The sequence below is a fragment of the Athene noctua genome, chromosome 21, assembly GCF_965140245.1.
Source record: "Athene noctua chromosome 21, bAthNoc1.hap1.1, whole genome shotgun sequence".
Taxonomy (NCBI): domain Eukaryota; kingdom Metazoa; phylum Chordata; class Aves; order Strigiformes; family Strigidae; genus Athene; species Athene noctua.
The window spans coordinates 7,306,153-7,326,223 of record NC_134057.1 but is presented as its reverse complement, the minus strand read 5'-3'; the positions used below and the strand labels follow the sequence as shown (position 1 = coordinate 7,326,223).

The window sequence follows — 20,071 nt, the reverse complement described above, 5'->3', positions numbered from 1 at the left end:
GTTGGGCTGTGCGGTGCCTCAGAGGCCCTTGTGCTCCCCGCAGCGCCCGCAACACCAGCCCCGGGCTCCTGGCGAGCGCAGCTCGGCTCTCCTGGCCGCACCGTGTGTTTCCCGCCGTAAGTGCGTGTTTCCTAAGGCTGTAGAGCCGAGGAGGTCAGGCTGCTGGCGCCTGTCACGCGTAAGTTGTAAGCGTTGCTTGTAAATTGATTTACATTAACCTATAAAATCGGTTTGGTAACTGTTTTCCTTTTCAACTTGTGGCAGAGCTGAAAGGGCTAAGAGAACGCTTGTGAATGTGAAATGGGGGTCTGTGGTGAGTATAGAGAGCCTGGCAGCGTTATTGTGTACTGGTCTCTGTAAATATGAGTTTTTGGCAACCAAAGGGACAAGCTTTCTCAGGTGAAAAGTATCATCTTACGTGTTTTCCACATTCGGTTTGAGAAAGAGTAAACTTCAGTGCATCCTCTGGTCTTTTTCTTAGGCATTGTACTGTTCCTTCATCAGGCTGATGAGTTATTTTGCTCATTTCTATAATATTATCTAATAAATGTTGAGTAATATTTGAGCAACTGAATCTTCCTTGTGCTCCTTGCTGAGTAGCTCTGCAGCTCCAGGGGCCCCAGTCCTTACTGTGTCACTTGAGCTGAGATTTGCTGTGTGTGACTTTTTGCCAGGCGTATGAAGTGAATCTGCTCACAAAGCAGTTCAACAACATCTGAATTAGTGCAAAGTATGTAGCAGGAGTGTATGACCCAAAGCAGGGTGTAATAGGATTTCCCTGTTTTGTTAGTGACAAACATTCCCCTTAAACCGTCTGGTGTAATTTCATCTGAAAACTTTCTTGTCGAGAAGCCTTCTCATAGTGCCATGTATATTTTCCTGCTGCGATCTAGTCACCCAGATAAGTAGTAGTCCTCCAGCCCTCCCTGAGACTTGTCAGATAATTGAAACTTAGAAAGTAGATCATAGTGTTCCGGGATTGGCAGAGGATGACGTTGGTTTGGAAGAGAGAGGCTGCGGGAAGAATTGCTGTTCTGCACTTTGTCAGTGTGGTCTTCCCATGGGCGATATACAGCAGCAGAGGCAAGAGGCTTACGCTTACTTTCTGTACATCACATGTAGCTGCTGAACCTGTTTCTACTTTGTTATGTAAAAGCACCAACCGGAAAGTTTTTATTTTAACAACTTAGATTGTGTTGGTTGTAAGGGTAATACCAGCAATGCTTAGTACCTCAATTTCTAGTGGCCAGATCCTTGTGCAGTTGTTTGTTCCCTGAAATGAATTGCTAAGGGTTGTATTTGAATGTTGAGGCTTACATCTTCTATAGGCCTCACCAGTAGCACAGGGCATGAAGAGATATAGCTACTGCTGCCCACAGATGTATTGCAAGAGGCAATAAAGGACAATGTATTGTGCAGTTCTGTGTAGTTTGGTTTTCTGGTTTCAGTTGGTCACTCATTTGTGTGCCCTAATTATTTTGGCTAAAAAGGGAGTCCTTAATGATATTTATAAATCCTCTTCACCTTCTTGTGTCCTTGTTTCCTAGCTGTGGGACTTTAGTTTGCCAGTGTTCAGCTTCCCAGAAAGGGGGAAGTGTTCAATGAGAACTTGGACAGCTTCAAGACTATTGTTTAACTTTGCTTAATAGAGCAAAATTCACGTGGAAAAGAAAGATGGGAAGTAGCACAGAAGTAGGTGTGGCGTGACATAAGAGGTCATAATTTTAATGATTTTGATACTGTCCTTGTCCTCTTTTCTCAGGGTCCATTATCTTATCTTCCTCTATTTGATCCATTTTCCTTTCTGGTCTCTTTCCAGACATACCTGTTCCAGCAGCTTTTTTTTTTTTTTCTCTGACTTGTGTGTCATGTTTGGAAGGCGTATATTGCCTTTTCCTTAAACGGCATAAGAAAGATGGAAATATTTTTAACCACTACGTAGCTGCCAAGACCTGAGGTTCTCTTACGTATGTAGTGTTTTAATTTTGGTGTGGTGACTTTCTGCTCTGTGAGAGAGCTATGGATGTTCTACGCTGTCCAAGGCAAGTCCAAGAAGGCCTGTTGTCCCGTGTGGGCAGCCATCAGGAGTACCTATTGTCTGGACTGGTGATTGGAAGGAGCCACGGTCCTCCTGACGGACCTGCTATTGTTCAGGGTGAAAAAAGCATCAAAATGTTAATTTGTATGTGTGTCACAGTGCCCTCTGATGACCTTTGACGTGGAGGACTTGTTCTCACACACATGTCCCAAGCAAACTGACTTCTGATTCTGATGTGAGAGTTGGCAGTTTAGGGTTAATCAACTCCACTAAAACAACTGGGTTAAAACTTTAAGAAACTAGGGAATGGAGCTAGTAAAGAATTACAATTCTTAATTGTATAGGAATTGTCTTGCAGAGTCATGCACAGGAAACAGGGAGTGGTTCAAATTCACTGCTCCACATAATGATCTTTGGCAAAACTTTGTTTTATTGAAATCTTTTCCCTTTACTCTGTAAATGCTATTATACTTAGGCATCTAAACATGTGAAATACCTTGTACTAATTGCATGTCTTCTTTCAGTCAAGAAGAAGAACTGAAGCATATAATTAATCCATCTTTTAATTTTAAAGTTTTGTGTCTATGGGGTGCTGCTGTAGGAAGTATAGGTCGTTATTAATTCTGAAACACGCTGGCTATTGCAACAATTTTCAGAATGGTGGCTGCAGGGTTTTTCCTTTTTTTGTTTCTAAAACCAACAAGAAGACTGTAACTTCTTTCAGTCTCAGAAAACTTCTTGAAGTGGTACACCTTGTCAAGTTCTTAGTCCTTAATGGTGGGAATAGCTTTTTAAATTTGTGGCTGCCCATCTTGTTAACTTCTAATAGGGCCTGTGCCTGACTTTTAGTCTGCTTTGATTGCTCATTCTTCTCATTTGTAAGGTCTGAGCAATTGTGTACACATCAGTTGCTGAGACAGTATTTAATAGCAAACACGCTGAGTACTTGTCAGTCACAGCCTGGTATGGATGAGATCAGACTATCCTCTTGTGCCAAGCAAAGATGTGAAGCATCCTAAATACAAAGTAGATGGCCATTTTGTTCTCGCAATCTGTTAAAGCAGACTGTCTGCTGTAATCTGTTAACTTTTTTTTTCCCCTCCTCACTTAAAAATGAAAGTTCCCCCATCTGTGTCGCTTTGCAACGCTGTCTCTACCCTCATATTTAAGTAGATGTTTTGTTTTCAGTGAAGTTGGTCAGCAGTCATGACTGTCGGAAGGGAGAGTTGTAGTGGTCAACAGGAGGATGTATTTGTCTTGTATACTAGTAGTTACTTTCCTGTCTGCTTGTACTTACAGTGCCTGCCTTCCCCACCCCCATTTTAGAGCCTTGCAAGAAGCAAGAGGTGTACAAGTAAAAGATTCAGCAAGCACTTCTTGGTTTTGATACTTGATTCTAAGTGTAGCTACATTAAGCTGGACAAAGTATTAGTTGCTTTCGGCATCTGCTGCTTCATAGATTGGAGCTGTTTCTTTCATGATAGCGTCCAAGGCATTCTCTTACTCTAGTTTTAATACTGTTGTTGTTGTTCAACAATTCCAGACATCCAGCTGCCCCTAGAATTACTAGACATCAGAGAATGGGTGGCCGAAGCCATAGCTTCTGTATTGATTGGATTGTTGTCAGGAATATCTGGTTTAGTGAGGTGATGTTTTATGTAACTGTGTATGCTTTGTTTGTGTCTTGCTCTTGGAATACAAATTTTTTAAATTAAAAGCAATAAGTACAAAAATATTTACCGTTGTTTGCTAATCACCATGCTGTCAAATATTTTTTCTTGAAACAACCATCATTTATCAAATGGAATTAAGTAATGATACCACCACATGCTGTGTGGAAGGAATAGCTATATACAGCCTAACCTTCCAAGTCAGAAGGGCCATTTGTGGGAGAGTTTCTTCGACTGTTAGGAGGCTGCTCTTCTGGCACGATAGTTCCAGCTGAAGCACAAAGGATGTTGAGAGCTGTCGGATGCTGAATGCCTTCCGCTATCTTTCCAGTTTAAAGACCTATAAATTGTTGCTGCACCTATGGGGAAAAAGGATTTGCTGTCTCAGTGTGAGTGGCTGAGATGGAGAGAGATGCTGAAATGCCTGTCTCGCCACAGACCTGCCAAGATTCAGTCACCATGTGTCAGTTATCGCTGGCGCTTCGTGCTGTGCTTGAACAGATCTCACTGGCCTGTTGCTGCCCTTCACCCTCTCCTCCGTTTTCCACAGGGTCCAAAAGTTGTGTGGCCACAGGGTGAGTCTGCTTGTTTTGTCAGCCCAAATGAGAATTAGCATGCTTGAAAAGAGGTCAAGCTTTTGTTAGTTGCAGTGAACTGCACCAGCTCATGCTGCTGTCGTGTAGTTGCTAGGTAAGTGCCATGCTGAGAATGAAAAGTTGCAGGACAAAACCATCATTGTTTTTGGCACCAGTGTATTACCAGGCTGGCTGAAGCGTACTCTGAAACTACATTCTTCACTTGCACACTGCTGTTTATTCTTGTAGTGAAACTAGTTCCAGTAATAACGGTGCAGCTGTTCTAATCAAACAAGGTGTCAAATGTTTTTAAAGGGTCTTAAATTTTATAGCTCGAAATCTGTAAGCATACCTAAGTCTAGGGATTAAGTCTATTGTCTGTTGTGAAAGTTTAAAATAATTTGCATAATTGACCAATGAAATCATTGGAGCACTTCAATAGTTGAGCTTCTCAGTTAGGCAATCCTAGTAACATACAGCAAACAGTGTCTGCTCACTAAACTTGACTTGTAATGCCTATTCTGGAAGTCTGTGCAATGCAAAATGACTAGCTCTGACAGTTTGTCAGAAATAAGTATCCCCACTGCCTGCCTGGCACACCTTTCCTTAAAGCAATGTTTGCTATGCAGTCTAGCTGCTCTTTTCTCTCCCGTGTTTATGGGAGTGTGTAGGCGCAGAGCATGCGTGGTCAGTGCTCACAGCCTGTGGCAGGCGGGTGGACTAAAGCTTGCTCAAAACAGATGGAGCACTAGAGGCATACTGTGGAGTCTGACATTCTTACTTAATGATCTTGGCATGTACTCTGTTACAAAACGTGCTGAAATCCACATCTGTGTCCTGTGCGTTGTAGATAAAGCATCACCAAGCACTGCATGGTCTGGCACAAAAGGACTTTTCTAATTAAAACAAACGACCTCAACTCTTGCACGTTCCACAAACCAATGTCTGCTTGGACCAAGCATATTTTAGGCTCTCGAGCATTTCTGCAACCTAGATGGAATGGCTTGTCTTTCCTGGTTATTTTGTATGTAGAGCCAACTCCTGATATGCTTATATAAGGCTCAGGAAGATCCTAAGCCAAATTCTGAATTAAAAAAAAAAAAAAAAAGTTGCTTTGGCACAATGCTTTTAATCCTTAATAAGGAATTATTAAAAAATGGATGTAAAAATATGTCTGGCAAAAAATTCCCTGTTCTGGTGCTTCATGGGTAAAGAGTGTCTAAAGCTTTCTTTTAAGCTTTTTGATCCTTTTTATTCTGCTTTTGAAATTTTACAATTTGTTTTTGGAACTTACATGAAAGTATTAGGTTTTTAGAGAACAAAATATCACAGCTGAAAACAATACCATCTGTCTGTTGTGAATCTTTCAAATTTTAAAGACCTGCCAAACTAGTCTGTAACAATTTACTACTGGACAAATGAGGTGAGATCTAGAGAATCTAGGTAGGAAAGATTATTGCAGGTTTTTTGCTGACCAGTCTGACTTTAAACATGACTGGCCTCGGTGGCACTGAATAACCAATCTGATGAGATGCTTTCGGACAGAGGGCGAAAGAAAATGCTCTATAGTGGCTAACTTTTGTCAGCCATCACTGTTACTTTCCGGCTCAGTTTATCACTGACAGACTAATCGGGCGTTACTTCTGTTTCTGTGGTGTTTTTATAGCTAGTCTTGACATGGCTGTAGCAAGCATTGACATGGATGTGGGTTTGACTAGATGAATGTTTTTCCTCTCTTTATCATCTTAGAAATATTGCTCACATATCCTGAAGACAGTTGGAACTTGCATTTGATGTTGAAAACTAAGAGCAACTTCTTTCAAAAGCCTTTTACCCAGCTTTTAAATGCAAGGATTCACAAAGCAGAATTTTTTTCCCGAAGTGAGGAGTGTGACATAATGCTTTATTTTCTTCTGTTAGTAAAGCTGTTGGAACTTGCAATGCTCAGAGGGGAAAATCAGAAGACAGTTTGTGCTTGTGCCTTCCTACGACTGTCTGGTTTTGTTCTTTCCTCCTCCCGTTCCCTTTTGTAACTCACTGATCAAAACCATGGAAAAGAGTTAGGGAAATGGTCACTAGCTTAAAGATATCTTGATTAGTTTTGATGATATAATAACCTTCAACTGTAATGTTAAAAAGAAAAGCTAATTCTTTGGGTTTGTGCTCTTACTCACTTTTGTCTGCTAATACTTTTTTCCCAAACTAAGCCTTTGTTCTAGAACACAGGTTTTCCCTTATGTCTAAAAGCACGTAGTGTTACTCAGTTGACGTGTATTTACTATTAGACCGTTTTAGAAGCCAGAGAAGCAGCTGACCTATTCACATTATTCAGCAGCAAACAGCTTGAGGTTGGAAGACAATATATCTACAGAAACATAAAATACATGTTTTAAATGGCTACTTTGATAGTCATTAGCTTGCCACAGATGCAATGTAAGCAGTGTTGGTTTTACTATTCTACATCTAGAACTTTGAGTGGTAGTTTTTCTAGAATAAAAGATAACCTTGAATGCTTGAGACAAAATGGAATTGGCACTTGTATAAAGAGGATAATGTGCATCAGGCAAATTACTTTTCAGACACATTTGGCAAATGACGTTTCTGAGAAGGCACACTTATATTCCCCCTGTATCTTCTGGTTTCTCAGCCTGTTCACGTATTACCAATCAAGCATACTTGCTTTAACAGAATTCTTCTCTCAAAAGTGAACCTTTGGTTAATTAGCATAGTCTGCATTATCTGTTTTTCAGAACAATATCTACCCCTCAGACTACCTTATTAATTCACGAGTCTCTAAAGAAAAGCCAGTAAACTATTAGGGTGCAGAAGGGAAGAAATTAAGGTTTCTTTTACCATGATATTTTTGACAACTGAGTTATTAATACAACTACATGAGTGAGTTTGGTAGAGATTCTGCATGTTGTCAGGTCTTGGTGTCAAACAGCGTCTTAACAGAGTTCTCTTAAGTACCAGTTGTAATTGAGGAAATGTGTATACTTTGGCATGACAAGTCTAGATGTTATCTCAATAGTATCTGCCAAATATAAATTTCATAGAAGAAGCCTTTTCCTGTGTACAGTGGGGAAGTTAGGTTTTTGAATGCTCTAAGTGGCTTCAGAAATACTGTTCTGGGTCATAAGATTAACGGAATTGTTTGGAAATCGGGGACCTTAAGGCAAAAATTGAGATGTGAGTAACTTCCTCATGATCAAAAGCAAAAAAAAAAAAAAAAAGTGCTGACTGGGGAAAAGATAAGACAGGCTAATTTTTACTTCAAGAGTTGGTGTTGCGTGGTTGCACTTTTTTTGTTGTACAAATTCTTGTATTTTTATAGCATTTTCTTGGGAGAGGCAGGACCTTGAGGCTGGTCTGCAACAACACCCTTAGGTTCTAGGATGTGTAACAATTAAGTAGGAGCTTTCTGGGCCTTTGGCTTATGAACTTCATGTTTCTCTCTAAAACCAGCCAGCCGGATTAATATTCCACATAGGGTGGCCTGTAGCAGTGTTGGATGCTTTTTTTTTTCATTTAAAAGAAATGCAAGCCAGATGATGAATGTACGGTTACATGCAGTGTGGTTTGTCTTTCACTTAAAAATGGGTCAAAAATAAAATGTGGTTTTCCTTGGAAAAAGCAGAAGCAATTCTTAGTTGGGACCACTCCTATTTTAAATGTTAGTTTCCCATAGGCAGTTATTTGGATGTTGATGGTGCTCCAAAAATGCTGAGAGAAGTTACTTAGAGCAGCAAGCAATGGCATGATTGTGAGATTCTCCAAAGTCGCTGGCAGACCAATGTAAGGTAAAAAGGCAAAGTTGATGAGGTAAGAATCAAAGTGGAAATCCATTTTTTGTTAACTGTATGGCATTCTGAGGTATTGGAGGGAATGCATCTAGACTGTAAATGATGGCCGAGGCCAGGATGGGGAAACTCCAATGCAGTGACTAGCTTGAATGCCACTTCCCAAAGCTGAGGAAAGCTTTAGATACCAAAAAATGGTTGAGAATGAGCGTAACTTTATAGTCTTGAGAGAATACAGACTGTTTATCTTCTAATCTTCTAATATTCGAAGTACTAGATTACTGAACTTCGACAGTTTGAGTGTTGGATATGTCAGGTCACTACTTCTTTATGCAGCTGCTGAGAGAGTAGAGAAAATATGCTTTTACATATTAATACAAAAATTTTCTCCCTGTCTCATGCAGTTGAGACTTGGGTGTCTTTATTTGCAATTATGCATGGCCTTCCCATCATGACCTCCATAAATTGATTGAAGATAATGTAATTTATGGTAAAGATGCCCAAGTTAGTGCTAACAAAGAAAAAGCTGGCCTTGGACCCTTTCAGACAGCCAAAAATTTCTTTCCCATCACTGAAAGAGATTACTGCCGTGTAAAATACTGAGTTTTCTTGCTTTGGGACTTCAGTACATTAATGAGTGAGGCTACTTCAAACATTAAGTACAGGTGCTGTAATGACGGTGTATTTTGTTGGGGTTTTCTGGGTTTGTTCTGGAGATGTGGTGTTTGTGTATTTTTAACAGCATTTGTCTCAGATTGTTTCTATCAACTGCAGAAGCTTTGTCACTTAATTTGTACTACTGTTCAGATATACTATCTTACTGCTTTTGTTCCAGTTCTGTACTGGATAAAAGATCATGTTCGTATGCAAATCTGATAATTACCTGGTTATTTCACCAGGATTGGCATCTTTGAGGTCTCCAAGACTGTTAAATGTGCTTAAAAATGTGCAGGAGTTGGCAGTACTGAGGTGATAATAGTAGTTGCTTTTTTTATGTTAGCTTTGGCTCTCTAAACATCCATCTATCTTTGCTTGTTCAAAACTTAGTGTGGCATGGAGCAGAGAAAACTTTGAAAGGAAGTGGCCGCTGATTTGACATGAGTTATTGTAGTGAATGATTTTTCAGTGTACCAGTTAGACTAAGATGGAAGGTGTTTGCAAGGCCTCTCGGATTCTTCTAGAGTATCTTTGATACAAAGGGATTCATAATCCTATATAGAAATTAAGACCTAATTAAAAAATGGTAGGATCTTCCAAAATTATTTGCAAGACACTAAGCACAAAGCTAAGAGTAGTAAGTAAGTAACTAAGAGAGCTGGTAATTTTTTACTTCAATTTATCAAAGCTGAGAAACTAAGTATCAAATGTAGATGTAACTTTAAACCTCATGACAAACACCTCATTCCTGAATTTGTAATGTTTGTGTTGATCTTGTTCAGCACTTCATCTGCATTAAATTAGTGATGTCTTTTAGGAGCTCATCAGTAGTATCCTAAATTGAGAGGATCGTGTTGCTCATGAAAACTGTATGTGTAGGTTGTGGTAACTCTGGGAGAATTAAGTGTAAAGAACTTTTTTTCAAAAACAAGGAAGCTCGTTAATGTGTTTCTTGATCACGTTTGTTATGTAAACTCTTTTAAAGCATAATCACCTAAAATAGAGTTTATGCTATTTGACAGTTTCTTTGAACATCTGTGCAGGTATCAGCTTTCATCTTTAACCTTAAAAAATAATTATGGCCTTAATTGCGTTCTTGCTCACCTGCTCCATGGAGTAAGCTTATTCATGCATGTACTAAATAAAAATAGAACAGAGCTGCTGCAAACTAGAGTTGGTTTGACTTTTTTTTTTTAAAAAAATAAACCTAAACAAATCAGTTGGGCTCTTCTTGCTGATCATTAAAAACAAAGCACAGTTCAGTGAAGGACACATCTTTGTCTTTGAACAGCGAGATGCCAGGTTCTCTTTAAGAGCTGTGTTGAGGTAGATGCAGTCATTCCTAATTGTTGGCTAGTTCTCAGTGTTCAGTTGTGCTCCTGCCTGATGCCACAGGTGGCTGCTGTGAGGCCACAGATACTTGGCTTCCAGTGGTAAACAGTCACAGCAACAGGTGAAATCTGGGACTATTTAAGGTAGATCTGAAGGAAGGTAGTGTATTTGAGGTTTAAGTAAGTGTGAACAGTTTTGGAAATTAATACTTCTCCAGCAGGCATTAAATTCTGCTATTGAGTTTGAGGTAAGAGCTAGGTGAAAGACTGAAGTTCTTCAATAGGGGTTCCTCTGTATTGAAGGCCTTCAGTGTTTGCTCTTTGTCATGTGGACATTGTTATAGATTCATCTCTTTTCAGTTCCTTGCTGTGGGTGCTTGGCAGTTCTGAGCTCACCTGCTGTTCCGCACACGTGGCTCAGCTTAGTCAGTCTGTAAACAGGAAATCGTCCAGGGATAGGAAGCTGTTACAGTGGTGATCAAACATGTATGTTAAAGCAATGAATAGGTAGGCATGCAGAGAAGTGACTAAGTGTTTCGTCACAATTTCTATTCCTACTACGTTTTATATTTTGCTTTTCAGTACTAGCTTTGTGGAATTTTCTGTACTACTGGATTTGTTGAGCCTTTTGACTGTATGTTTTGAATATGATTTGAGAGCTGGTGGCATTGTCTGGTGTGTGGGTTTGTTGTTGTTTGGGTTTTTTATGACACGTTGATGGTATCTGCAGGCTCCTACCCTTCTGTTAAAGGCTATCCAGCAGCACAAGAGAAGTTAGTTGGACACAAGTCTTGGACACCATCTCCCGACATAGGCATAGCTTCTTCTAGTGAGATTGATATGTGTGCAATAGCTTCTCCCCAAGTACTTCTGCACTGTATGTGATCTATACGTGAACAAGAGGTGAGTTGCTTCACAGGTTTGTGTACCAGTAATGCTCTGTGAACTCTGAGAAGAGAGTGATGGGGAGAGCTGTGTTCTTAGAGCACTGATGCAGCTTGTCCGTGTGAGAGACAGTCTCCAGGCTGACTCGTTTAGAGGGTAGCCTGGATTTTTCTTTTGGAGTTGTTTTTCAGCAGTACCTTGTTCAGACTGCCACAAGCCCCCGAGAGAGGGCTGTTACAACGCACATGCAGTAGGTTCTCGCCTGGGAGAGTGGAACTTGAGGGACTTGTGTTTGGGATATATTGCTGGCTGACTGAACTGGCCTAATAGGCTGCAAGCCATAGGAAGGCTGTGAGTTGAAAATTCAAGGTTAATTCTTGCTGAAGGAGGTAGAGAATCTAATGTGTGTTCAGGTATCAAGTTAATTGTTATATAAGATCGTTCTGATCTTTGTGATACGTAGGGTTTTGTAGTAGCAAGTACAATGAGTAACAGGCAACCTAGAAAATGCTGTGAAAGTTTCCAGTGCTTTCAACTCTTTCTGAGCATATGGAGAAAACAAATGGGAATTCTTAGAAAGGTGCATTTGTAGGTGAATTTTGCTTAATGTAATGACAGAAAAGGAGAATCCTTATTTTGGACAAATGGCTTAAAAGTTTAAATGTTCTTTTGGTGTCTAAATCTTGTTTTCTCTGAGAGAAACCTGGTGGCCCTGTGTGAAGTAAGTGTTCAAGCTTACTGATACATCTTGCCTGAAAGTATGTTGGTACTTCTGCACAGATCCCAGTACAGAACATCCCTTACAGAAGATAATTTTTTTTTTCTATTTCTTTTTGCTATGCTCTTTTTAGACTTCTTTGAAGGTTCCTGCAGGGCTGTTCTGTGTTGAGAGCACTTGAAGAGTGTCTGGCAGCAGGTTCCCTAATTTGGGGTAGGTCAGTAGTATTGTGTAAACATGAGTGTGTGTAGGCTACACCTAATGAAGCCTGGAGCTCTGCATTGAAAGAAGGGCTTAATTGTCTCTTATCAGACTACTTACAGTTATTATACTTAGGACTTACTAAATAAATATTCCTGACATAGGAAGGTCCTGCTCTCTAGTGGGTTTGGTAGGGAGGTCACTTGTCCCCTTAAAACTTTAAGGGGATTTTTGGCTTTTTGAGTAATTGTGTTACTTTTGGTAATGTTGTGCTTCGGAAGAATCTGGCAGTTGCTTTGGAGAATTCCAGCTTCCTAAGCTGGAAAGTTAATAGCCTTCTTGCTCTGCTCAAGAATGTGCTTTATTCAGAGCTGTCAGTGCTTCTGGGTGTGTTTTTTAACTGTTAAGACATTTTTTTCTATGGCTTTTGGGGATACTCTCTATATAAGACTGGTATGAAGATTTTAACAGACCTGTTTCTGATTGCATTCCTGCCTTTTGGTAACTGTAAATCTGCTAAAGGTATTGCTGACTTTAAGGCTTCCTGCTGTTAGCGGACATGTTCTTTTAATAGTATTTATGCGATTTCCCCTGCTCCTTGCCCAAGGTGGAGGGTGCAGGAGAAAGTAGCATGCAATTTGGTGTGAGCTTCAGGGGCTTATCCTCATGGTCCCCTGTGCCTGTAACAGACTAGTGTTCTGGTCCGATTGTAGTCTTTGTAATTACTTGAAAACACAGTCTTTTAATGTAGCTTGTTATGATTAATGTTGTGTATCTGAATGTTGTCCAGTAGCAGAATGGAACTAAATTCTGTGAGATGCTGGAGAGAAACATGTTGTTTAGTGTAGTGCCTTTCAAAAACATTCAGGACAAAAATGCCAGGGTGAGCTTTTGTTTGTCTGAACATGTAAAAACCTAGGAGATAGCTGGCTTAGTCTAGAACAGACTACCCAGAGGAAAAAAAATCTGAACAGCTTCTCTTTTATGGGAGTGGCTTACAAGTATATGAGTAGCACACAGTGTAAGCAAAAATGTTCATGCTTTTCCAGTGTGTGCTGACTGAAACCTCAGTGGACACATTAAGGAGTATGGTTATATCTGCCTTTCTAAAGCCAAGGAGAGCCAGCCAAAGACTTAAACACTGTTCTTTAGACTGGATTTCATTCTGCTGTTTTTCATTGTGTTACACCATCCCACATGACATCCTTGTCTCTAAACTAGAGAGACCTGGATTTGATGGGCGGAGCACCCAGTGGATAAGGAATTGCCTGGGTCCTCACACTCAGAGTTGTGGTCAGTGGCTTGATGTCCCAGTGGGGAGCAGTGAGGGGTGCTGTTCCTCAGGGGTGGGTGTTGGGACCAGCACTGTTTAATATCTTCGTTGGTGACAGGGACAGTGGGATTGAGTGGGATTGACACCGAGCTGTGTGGTGGGGTCACACGCCGAGGGCAGGGATGGGCCATCCAGAGGGACCTGGACAGGCTGGAGAGGGGGGACCTGCAAACCTCATGGAGTGCAACAAGGCCAAGGGCAAGGTCCTGCCCATGGGTCGGGGCAATCCCCAGCACAAACCCAGGCTGGGTGAGCAGTGGATGGGGGGCAGCCCCAAGGAGAAGGACTTGGGGGTGTTGGTGGATGGAAAACTGACTGTGAGCCAGCAACGTGTGCTCACAGCCCAGAAAGGCAACGGTGTGCTGGGCTGCACCCAGAGCAGGGTGGGCAGCAGGGCGAGGGGGGGGATTCTCTACCTCTACTCTGCTCCTGTGAGACCCCCCTGCAGTGCTGGGTCCAGGGACTCTTGTTCAGGGGGTGTAGGGATAGGATGAGGGGTAATAGGTTTAAACTGAAAGAGGGCAGATGTAGATTAGATATGAGGCAGAATTTTTTCCTGTGAGAGTTGTGAGACAGTGGCACAGGTTGCCCAGAGAAGCTGTGGCTGCCCCCTCCCTGGCAGGGCTCAAGGCCAGGTTGGACGGGGCTTTGGGCAACCTGGGCTAGTAGGAGGTATCCCTGCCCATGGCAGAGGTTTGGGACTGGATGATATTTAAGGTCTCTTCCAACCCAAACCAGTCTGTGATTCTGTGGTTTAGTTTGCATTAACGAACTTCCCTTCAAAAGAAATCTTTCTTAAACTAAACTCACTACCCGTAACATGGAATAGTAATTATAGTTTATATAGAAGCCAAGTAATACTAACAACATCAGACCTAGTTTCTGCATAGATACTGCAGTACTGTTAAGGCTTTCATACACGTGGAGCCCGGAGTCATCTATGTTACACCTGGTATTAGTGGTGTCTGAGTAGCTCTTAGAAAAGCTTGTGTGTGCATATGACAGGAATGGAAGCTGCTTCTTTCATAACTTGCAGGTAAAGACCAGTGCTGGGAAGGGGAACTGGGCATGGTCAGCAAAGGAAGGAAGTATATCAGGTATTTATATTTGCTTCCATGGTTTTGTGGGGATGGGGAAATAATTCTTTTATTCTCCAACCCGCCAATGCTGTCAAGTGATCCCTCAGGGTGTAGGTGGGTATTTCCAGTGTAGATGGACACATGAGCAGATGTCTGGCTCTGCACCAGCCAGTGCCGGGGTTACCAGTCTGTCCGTGGGTGGACAAATCGGTGTCATCTCTGATAACAGACTGTGATGGTTTGACTCTGGCTAAATGCCAGGTATCCACCAAGTCGCTCTATCACTTCCCCCCCCCCCCTTCCCTTTGTTTTCTCAACAGGGTAAAGAGGGGAAAGAAGATAAACTAACCCTTGTGGGTGAAACAAAAGCAGTTTTAATATAAGCAAAGCAAAGCAAAAGTCCGCGCGCGGAAGCAAAAGCAAACAGATTTATTATCTACTTCCCATGAAGAGGCGATGTTGGGCCTTCTCAGGAAGCAGGGCTCCAATACGCGTAGTAGTTGCCTCGGAGGACCAAGGGTGACCCCACCCCCTTCCTCCTTTCTCCCAGCTTTATACTGAGCAGACGTCATATGGTATGGAATATCCCTTTGGTCGGTTTGGGTCAGCTGTCCTGGCTGTGTCCCCTCCCAAGATCTTGCCCACCCCGTCCCACTGGGGAAAATATCAGAAAGAGCCTTGGTGCTGTGTAAGCACTGCTCAGCAGCAGCCACAACACCAGGGTGCTATCAACACCCTGCAGCTCCCAGCATAAACCACAGCACCGTGAGGGCTGCTATAGGGGAAAACCGATTCCAGTTCAGCCAGACCCAATACACAGACGTGTTAAGGAAGGGGAGCTCAGCGAATGGCTTTGTCTCCAAGTATCTCACACTGAACGAGTCTCCCCAACGGCTTTTACTATTAGGGAACACTTGTGACCCCTGTCTTTCTGCATTTCAGAGGAACAAAAGGATAAAGTGTCAAACGCTATACCTTGCTTCGGGCAATTTTTGGGTCATGTGAACAGACTTGAAACAACAGTCCTAAATGCACTGTTGGTTTAATGGCTTAGTGTTTTGGGAGTCGGGATGCAAGTAGTCTTTTTCAGTAACTTGGTGGCTTTCATTAGTGTTTTTTCCTATTTTTTCTTTTTTAAACATCAGCTTTAGGGTTGTTTATTATCCAGGTTAAATATGCTCAGTGCCAGAGCAATGTGTGTACAGGTGACTAATTTTTCAATTATCAGATGCAAACTCAGTTGCTTTGCTTCAGAAATGAGTTTTCCAAATAGTTGTGCACTCTAAAGCTATTTAAACTGTAAGACTGTACATTCTATGATAATACAGGCAGTAGGTTATGGTTGTTTTAATACAGCTATATGGATACACAAATACATGGTTTTGAGATTTCAAGGCTGCTTTTTTTTTTTTTCCTCTGTCTTTTGATTTTAATCTCCTAGTGTATTTGAGCAACGTTTCTCTTAAAATGAGGAAGATGTCTGTAGAGAAAGTGGCTGTACCAACAAAGGAATGCTGCATTAGTTGCTGAGTACAGCTGGAAAACTGAAATAGCTAGGCATACAACTGGCAGTAAAATTACATTGGTAAGCAGGGTTATCTATATTTCTACTAGTAAAATAAAGTAAATGACATCACACTCAGCTGAAATCTGTTTCCATCTGTGGAAACTGGCTTTGTTCTTGTCTGCTACCTTAGTGCGGTGTGCTGATATCCAGCATGAAATACAAACTGCATTTTTAAAAATAACACTTAAGCTTTTAAATTTGAGAAGCCTTGGAATAATTGGGCACATCCTTGACGTGTGTTGTACAGTTACTGTAGAAATACCGGAGGGATGTGCTGATATTGCATAACAGTAGGTGTTGCTAAAAACTTTGAGGTCTTTAGAGGTATTGATGCAAACAGGAAAACTACTAGAAAATGCTTAGCTGTTGTAGCTGTCTGTGTCAATGATACTGATTGTGCCCAGGCTCCCTGCTGCTCCTGTTCTATGTGTTTCTGCTTCAGTCAGCTGCTGCGATTTCTCTTTTGCCTGTATACTAATCTATCATGTATAGATTGAGGGTAAAAGTGAATTTGCTGACCTTCAGCTACACTCACTGGTGTCAAGTTGGCTTGTCTACTGTTAAATTGCCTGGTAGCTTCAACTAAGATTAGATGATTTTGGCCGTGTGAAGGAGCTAGTGATGCCAGAGTTGGCAGCAGTGTCATGCCACACTGAAAATGTCAGCTCTGGCTGTAAGGAGATAAAAATTTCACGGTACAGGTTCCTATTATGTGCTGATGTTTTTCGTTTTAGTCCTATCTACCCACTTTTAGTGAACAAGTGGCAGTGTTTCTAGCACTTCCATGTTGCAGCAGTATTGAACACTAGTAAGTAAGAATATATTGTGATGTTAAGTTTCTCATTCTTAGGTTTTAAAAGTGATTTCAGAAGAATTATTTAAAAGAAAAACAGTACTAAACCAGGGATTTTTCTGACTCTGGATTTGACCAGCATTGAGTAACATAAAAATTCCCTAGTTGAGGAAAACTAGCTATTTTTATTAGTTTTGTCTTGTTCTCGCTTAACTTGATGTTGTCTTTAGTTTAGCTTTATGATCACCTTACTGTTACTGTCACAAGCTTTCTGCTTGAAAATCGATTGTTCCCAAAGCTGTGTTCTCAAAATTCGTTTCTGTCCTACTTCTTGTTTCTGCCAGATTTTAGAGGATGACACATTCAGAGGAAAATTGCTGTTTAAACTTTAAAATATGTATTTTTAAAAAAATATAAGTGGTGCTACTTGACAGTGAAGAGTGGAGAAGTATAGACCACGAATCTTTCAAGTGAAAGATTCAAACTTTTTCTTTCATATGCTTCATAGCAAGAAACTTATATGTGCTGCAGGCTACTAGTAGCTATTTAAATAACTTTGGACTGGTTTTTGAGAATTTGGGAGAGGTGCATAGATGGCCAGGAACTGCTGGCATATAGTTATGCAGCCATCTGACAGTTGGTAGTGGTTATGATGTTCAGGATCATCTTTTTTAACAAACAGATTTCTGCCCTTATGAAGTCTGTGCTATCTTATTAGGATTAACAAAGTTTTCCCGATCTCTGATAGTTAATAGTTATAACTTCAATCAGAAGAATAAGGAAAGGTGAGAGCCCTAAAGCTGACGTGTTAATGGACAGGGTATTCCACAGGGACAAAAATGAGAGGAAGAGCTGTTGTCTACAGAATTTCATAAAAAGTAAGGGTGTTGGGTCTCTCGTTCCTTCCGTTGCCAGATCTCCTGTTACGTGGGTGAAGTGAGGTTTTTAATTTGTAAGGCTTTTCTCCTCATTGGGAATTAAAACCATTCAGCGTTTTTTGATGGTTGTTTTTCTTGGCCTTAGGATAAAAAGCCTTTGGATTGTAGCAGAGCTGTATTTGGATAGGCTTCTACAGATCAGTATGCTGAACTGGCATTCAAGCAGTCTAGACTCTTTTGAAAGGCATTTCAACATCTGAAATGTGTAGGTAAGCTGCTGCAGTGGAGTAGCAGCTTGCCTATATATTAATATACAGAGAGCTTCAGAATCCATCTTCTGTTAACTCCAGTTTAATGTGAATTGTGAAATTCTGAGCATCCAAATCCAGATTTAAAACTGCGGCAATGGTACACCAGTTATGCCTTTTCATATCAATATTATTTTAAGTGACCTGCAGTGCACAGTCCCTGCCTACTGCAGAGGAATATGAGCTCATGGAGACCCGCTTGAAGTGCCCTTTAGCTCCTCTGCTGCTATCAGCCATTAACAACTCTGTTGTATGGGTAAAGGCCCAATGTATGCAAAGATTGCAAACGTGCCCCACAAGATTTCTTCAGATATAGTACTGTTTTGTGGAAGGGAATGGATCCTGGAAAAGGGGATGTAGGTGTGAGATTTATACATTTGACCGGGTCTTGCTTTGGGTGTTTCAGTGCAATGAAGGTGTTAATTTATTTGAGAAAGTTCAGTAGAGACCCCCAAGAGGGTCACAGCACATCACTTGTGAGGAGAGCCTGAACGAACTGGGCATGTTCAGCCAGAAAAGAGAATGCTTTGGGGGGACTTGTTAGCAATCTTAAATAACTTTGAAGGTTGTGAGAGCCAGGCCCATTTTCTTGCTGCGCTACTCTGTCAAGAGAGACAGTGGTCATAAACTTCTAGTTCTGGCCGGACATAGCTAAAACTTTGCACTAGGAGGCTCACTAAGCATTGGAACAGGCGGCCCAGAGAGGATGTGGAATCTCCTTGAAAGTCCCCGAGACCTGACTGGCTGAAGCCTTAAGTAGCCTGGTCCAAATCTGATGTCAACTGTGGTTTGAGCAGGAGATGGGACTAGATGACTTGATAAGGCCCTTACAAACATGAAGGGTTCTGCAATTATGATTCCATAATTTTATCCTCCCCCCTCACTTGTGGCATTTATAGTTTAACATTAGTATCTCTGCCAGTATCCCCCTGCAACAGGCTTCCTTCCTTTGGTAACCATGTGTTTGTCTTGCACTAAAGATGGAGAAACCTGCTCCCTATACTATTTGATGTTTAAGGAAGTATCTCACCTTTGTTGTTCACAATTCCACTCTTTTTTTTTCACTTACATACTATATGTTAACTGTCAGAGATGACTTTAGTACTCTAAATTGGCTTCCTACCAAGTAGAAGACTTCTGCCTGCATTTCAGAGCGGTTCTTGGAAGATGGTGTTTATCAAACTGATTGAAATCAAACTTTCCTAGTATACAAGACATCAATGTAAGTTCTGTGTTAGTCTTTGCAAATAACATCTTGTAGAAGATGAAGGCTCTTGCAGTAGTTGATAAAAAAAAACCCCAAACAAACCCGAAGTAAATTGGGCTACAAGTTCTTAAAAGTTTTTCCTGGGTCTAACAGTAAAGTAAAGCTGGGTGGTGCCATGCAGTCTTCTCCAGTGGCTCCCTAGGTAGAACCACTTACTTAAAGCTACCTGACACAAGTATAGTTGATTATTTACTTTGGTAAGGTAAAAATTTGAGTTGAAATCTTACAATGCCAGATTCATCTCAGACTCATTTGAAAAAAAAAAAAAAACAAAACACCAAGACACATGATGCATCTGTCTCTGCCTAACTGTAAGAAGTTAAATTACTTAAGAGTCCTGAACTTCCTTAGATCTCTGGATATCCCTGCAAGTGTACGTTTCTCCCACATAACCATCCTGAGCAAGTTTTAAGGGATGCTGCAGAGATGTTGGTAGACTTTTTTGTAATTGCTGCTTTAGGCCAGCTGCAACTAAGGGAAGGCAATTGCCTGACTTTACAAAGTGTAGCAAGCTGGTGAAATAAAAGTATGGAGCTCTTGCATTTGTCAAGGAGATGGTAACTACTGCTGTCCGATTTCTCATGAAGAGTTGTTCCACTGCTCTGTAGCCAACACTCTTACTAGAAAATGCTGTATTGTAACAGAGTTGTGTTAGAGCAGATCTGTTTTCTGATCCTGCTCTCAACGTGGATTGTTTGGCACCCTCTCACCCTGCTCTGCACTGCACTTAGGATGAATTTTAGCAGAAGTTGTCTGTCTGAGCAAAACGGGATTAATTCCCACTTGGTTCTGTTTCTGTGTGTTGCTGTTGCAGACTTCTATCAAAAGAAGATGAAATTATATAACTCATTGTGTTGCATAAAACTACTTTTGAAGAATTTTCTGGTGATCTGATAGATGATTCTGATTACCCACCTGTAATTGTTAGAGGTTCTTTAAGTGTGATAGCACTCCCAGTGTGAAAAAACTCT

At 41.1% G+C, this 20,071-nt stretch overlaps 1 protein-coding gene across 1 annotated transcript in view; it reads left to right on the top strand.

Moving 5' to 3' along the window:
* The window catches only part of REEP3 (receptor accessory protein 3), a 42,634-nt gene that overhangs the window by 554 nt on the left and 22,009 nt on the right, over positions 1-20,071 (top strand). The gene's annotated exons all lie outside the window — the stretch shown is intronic.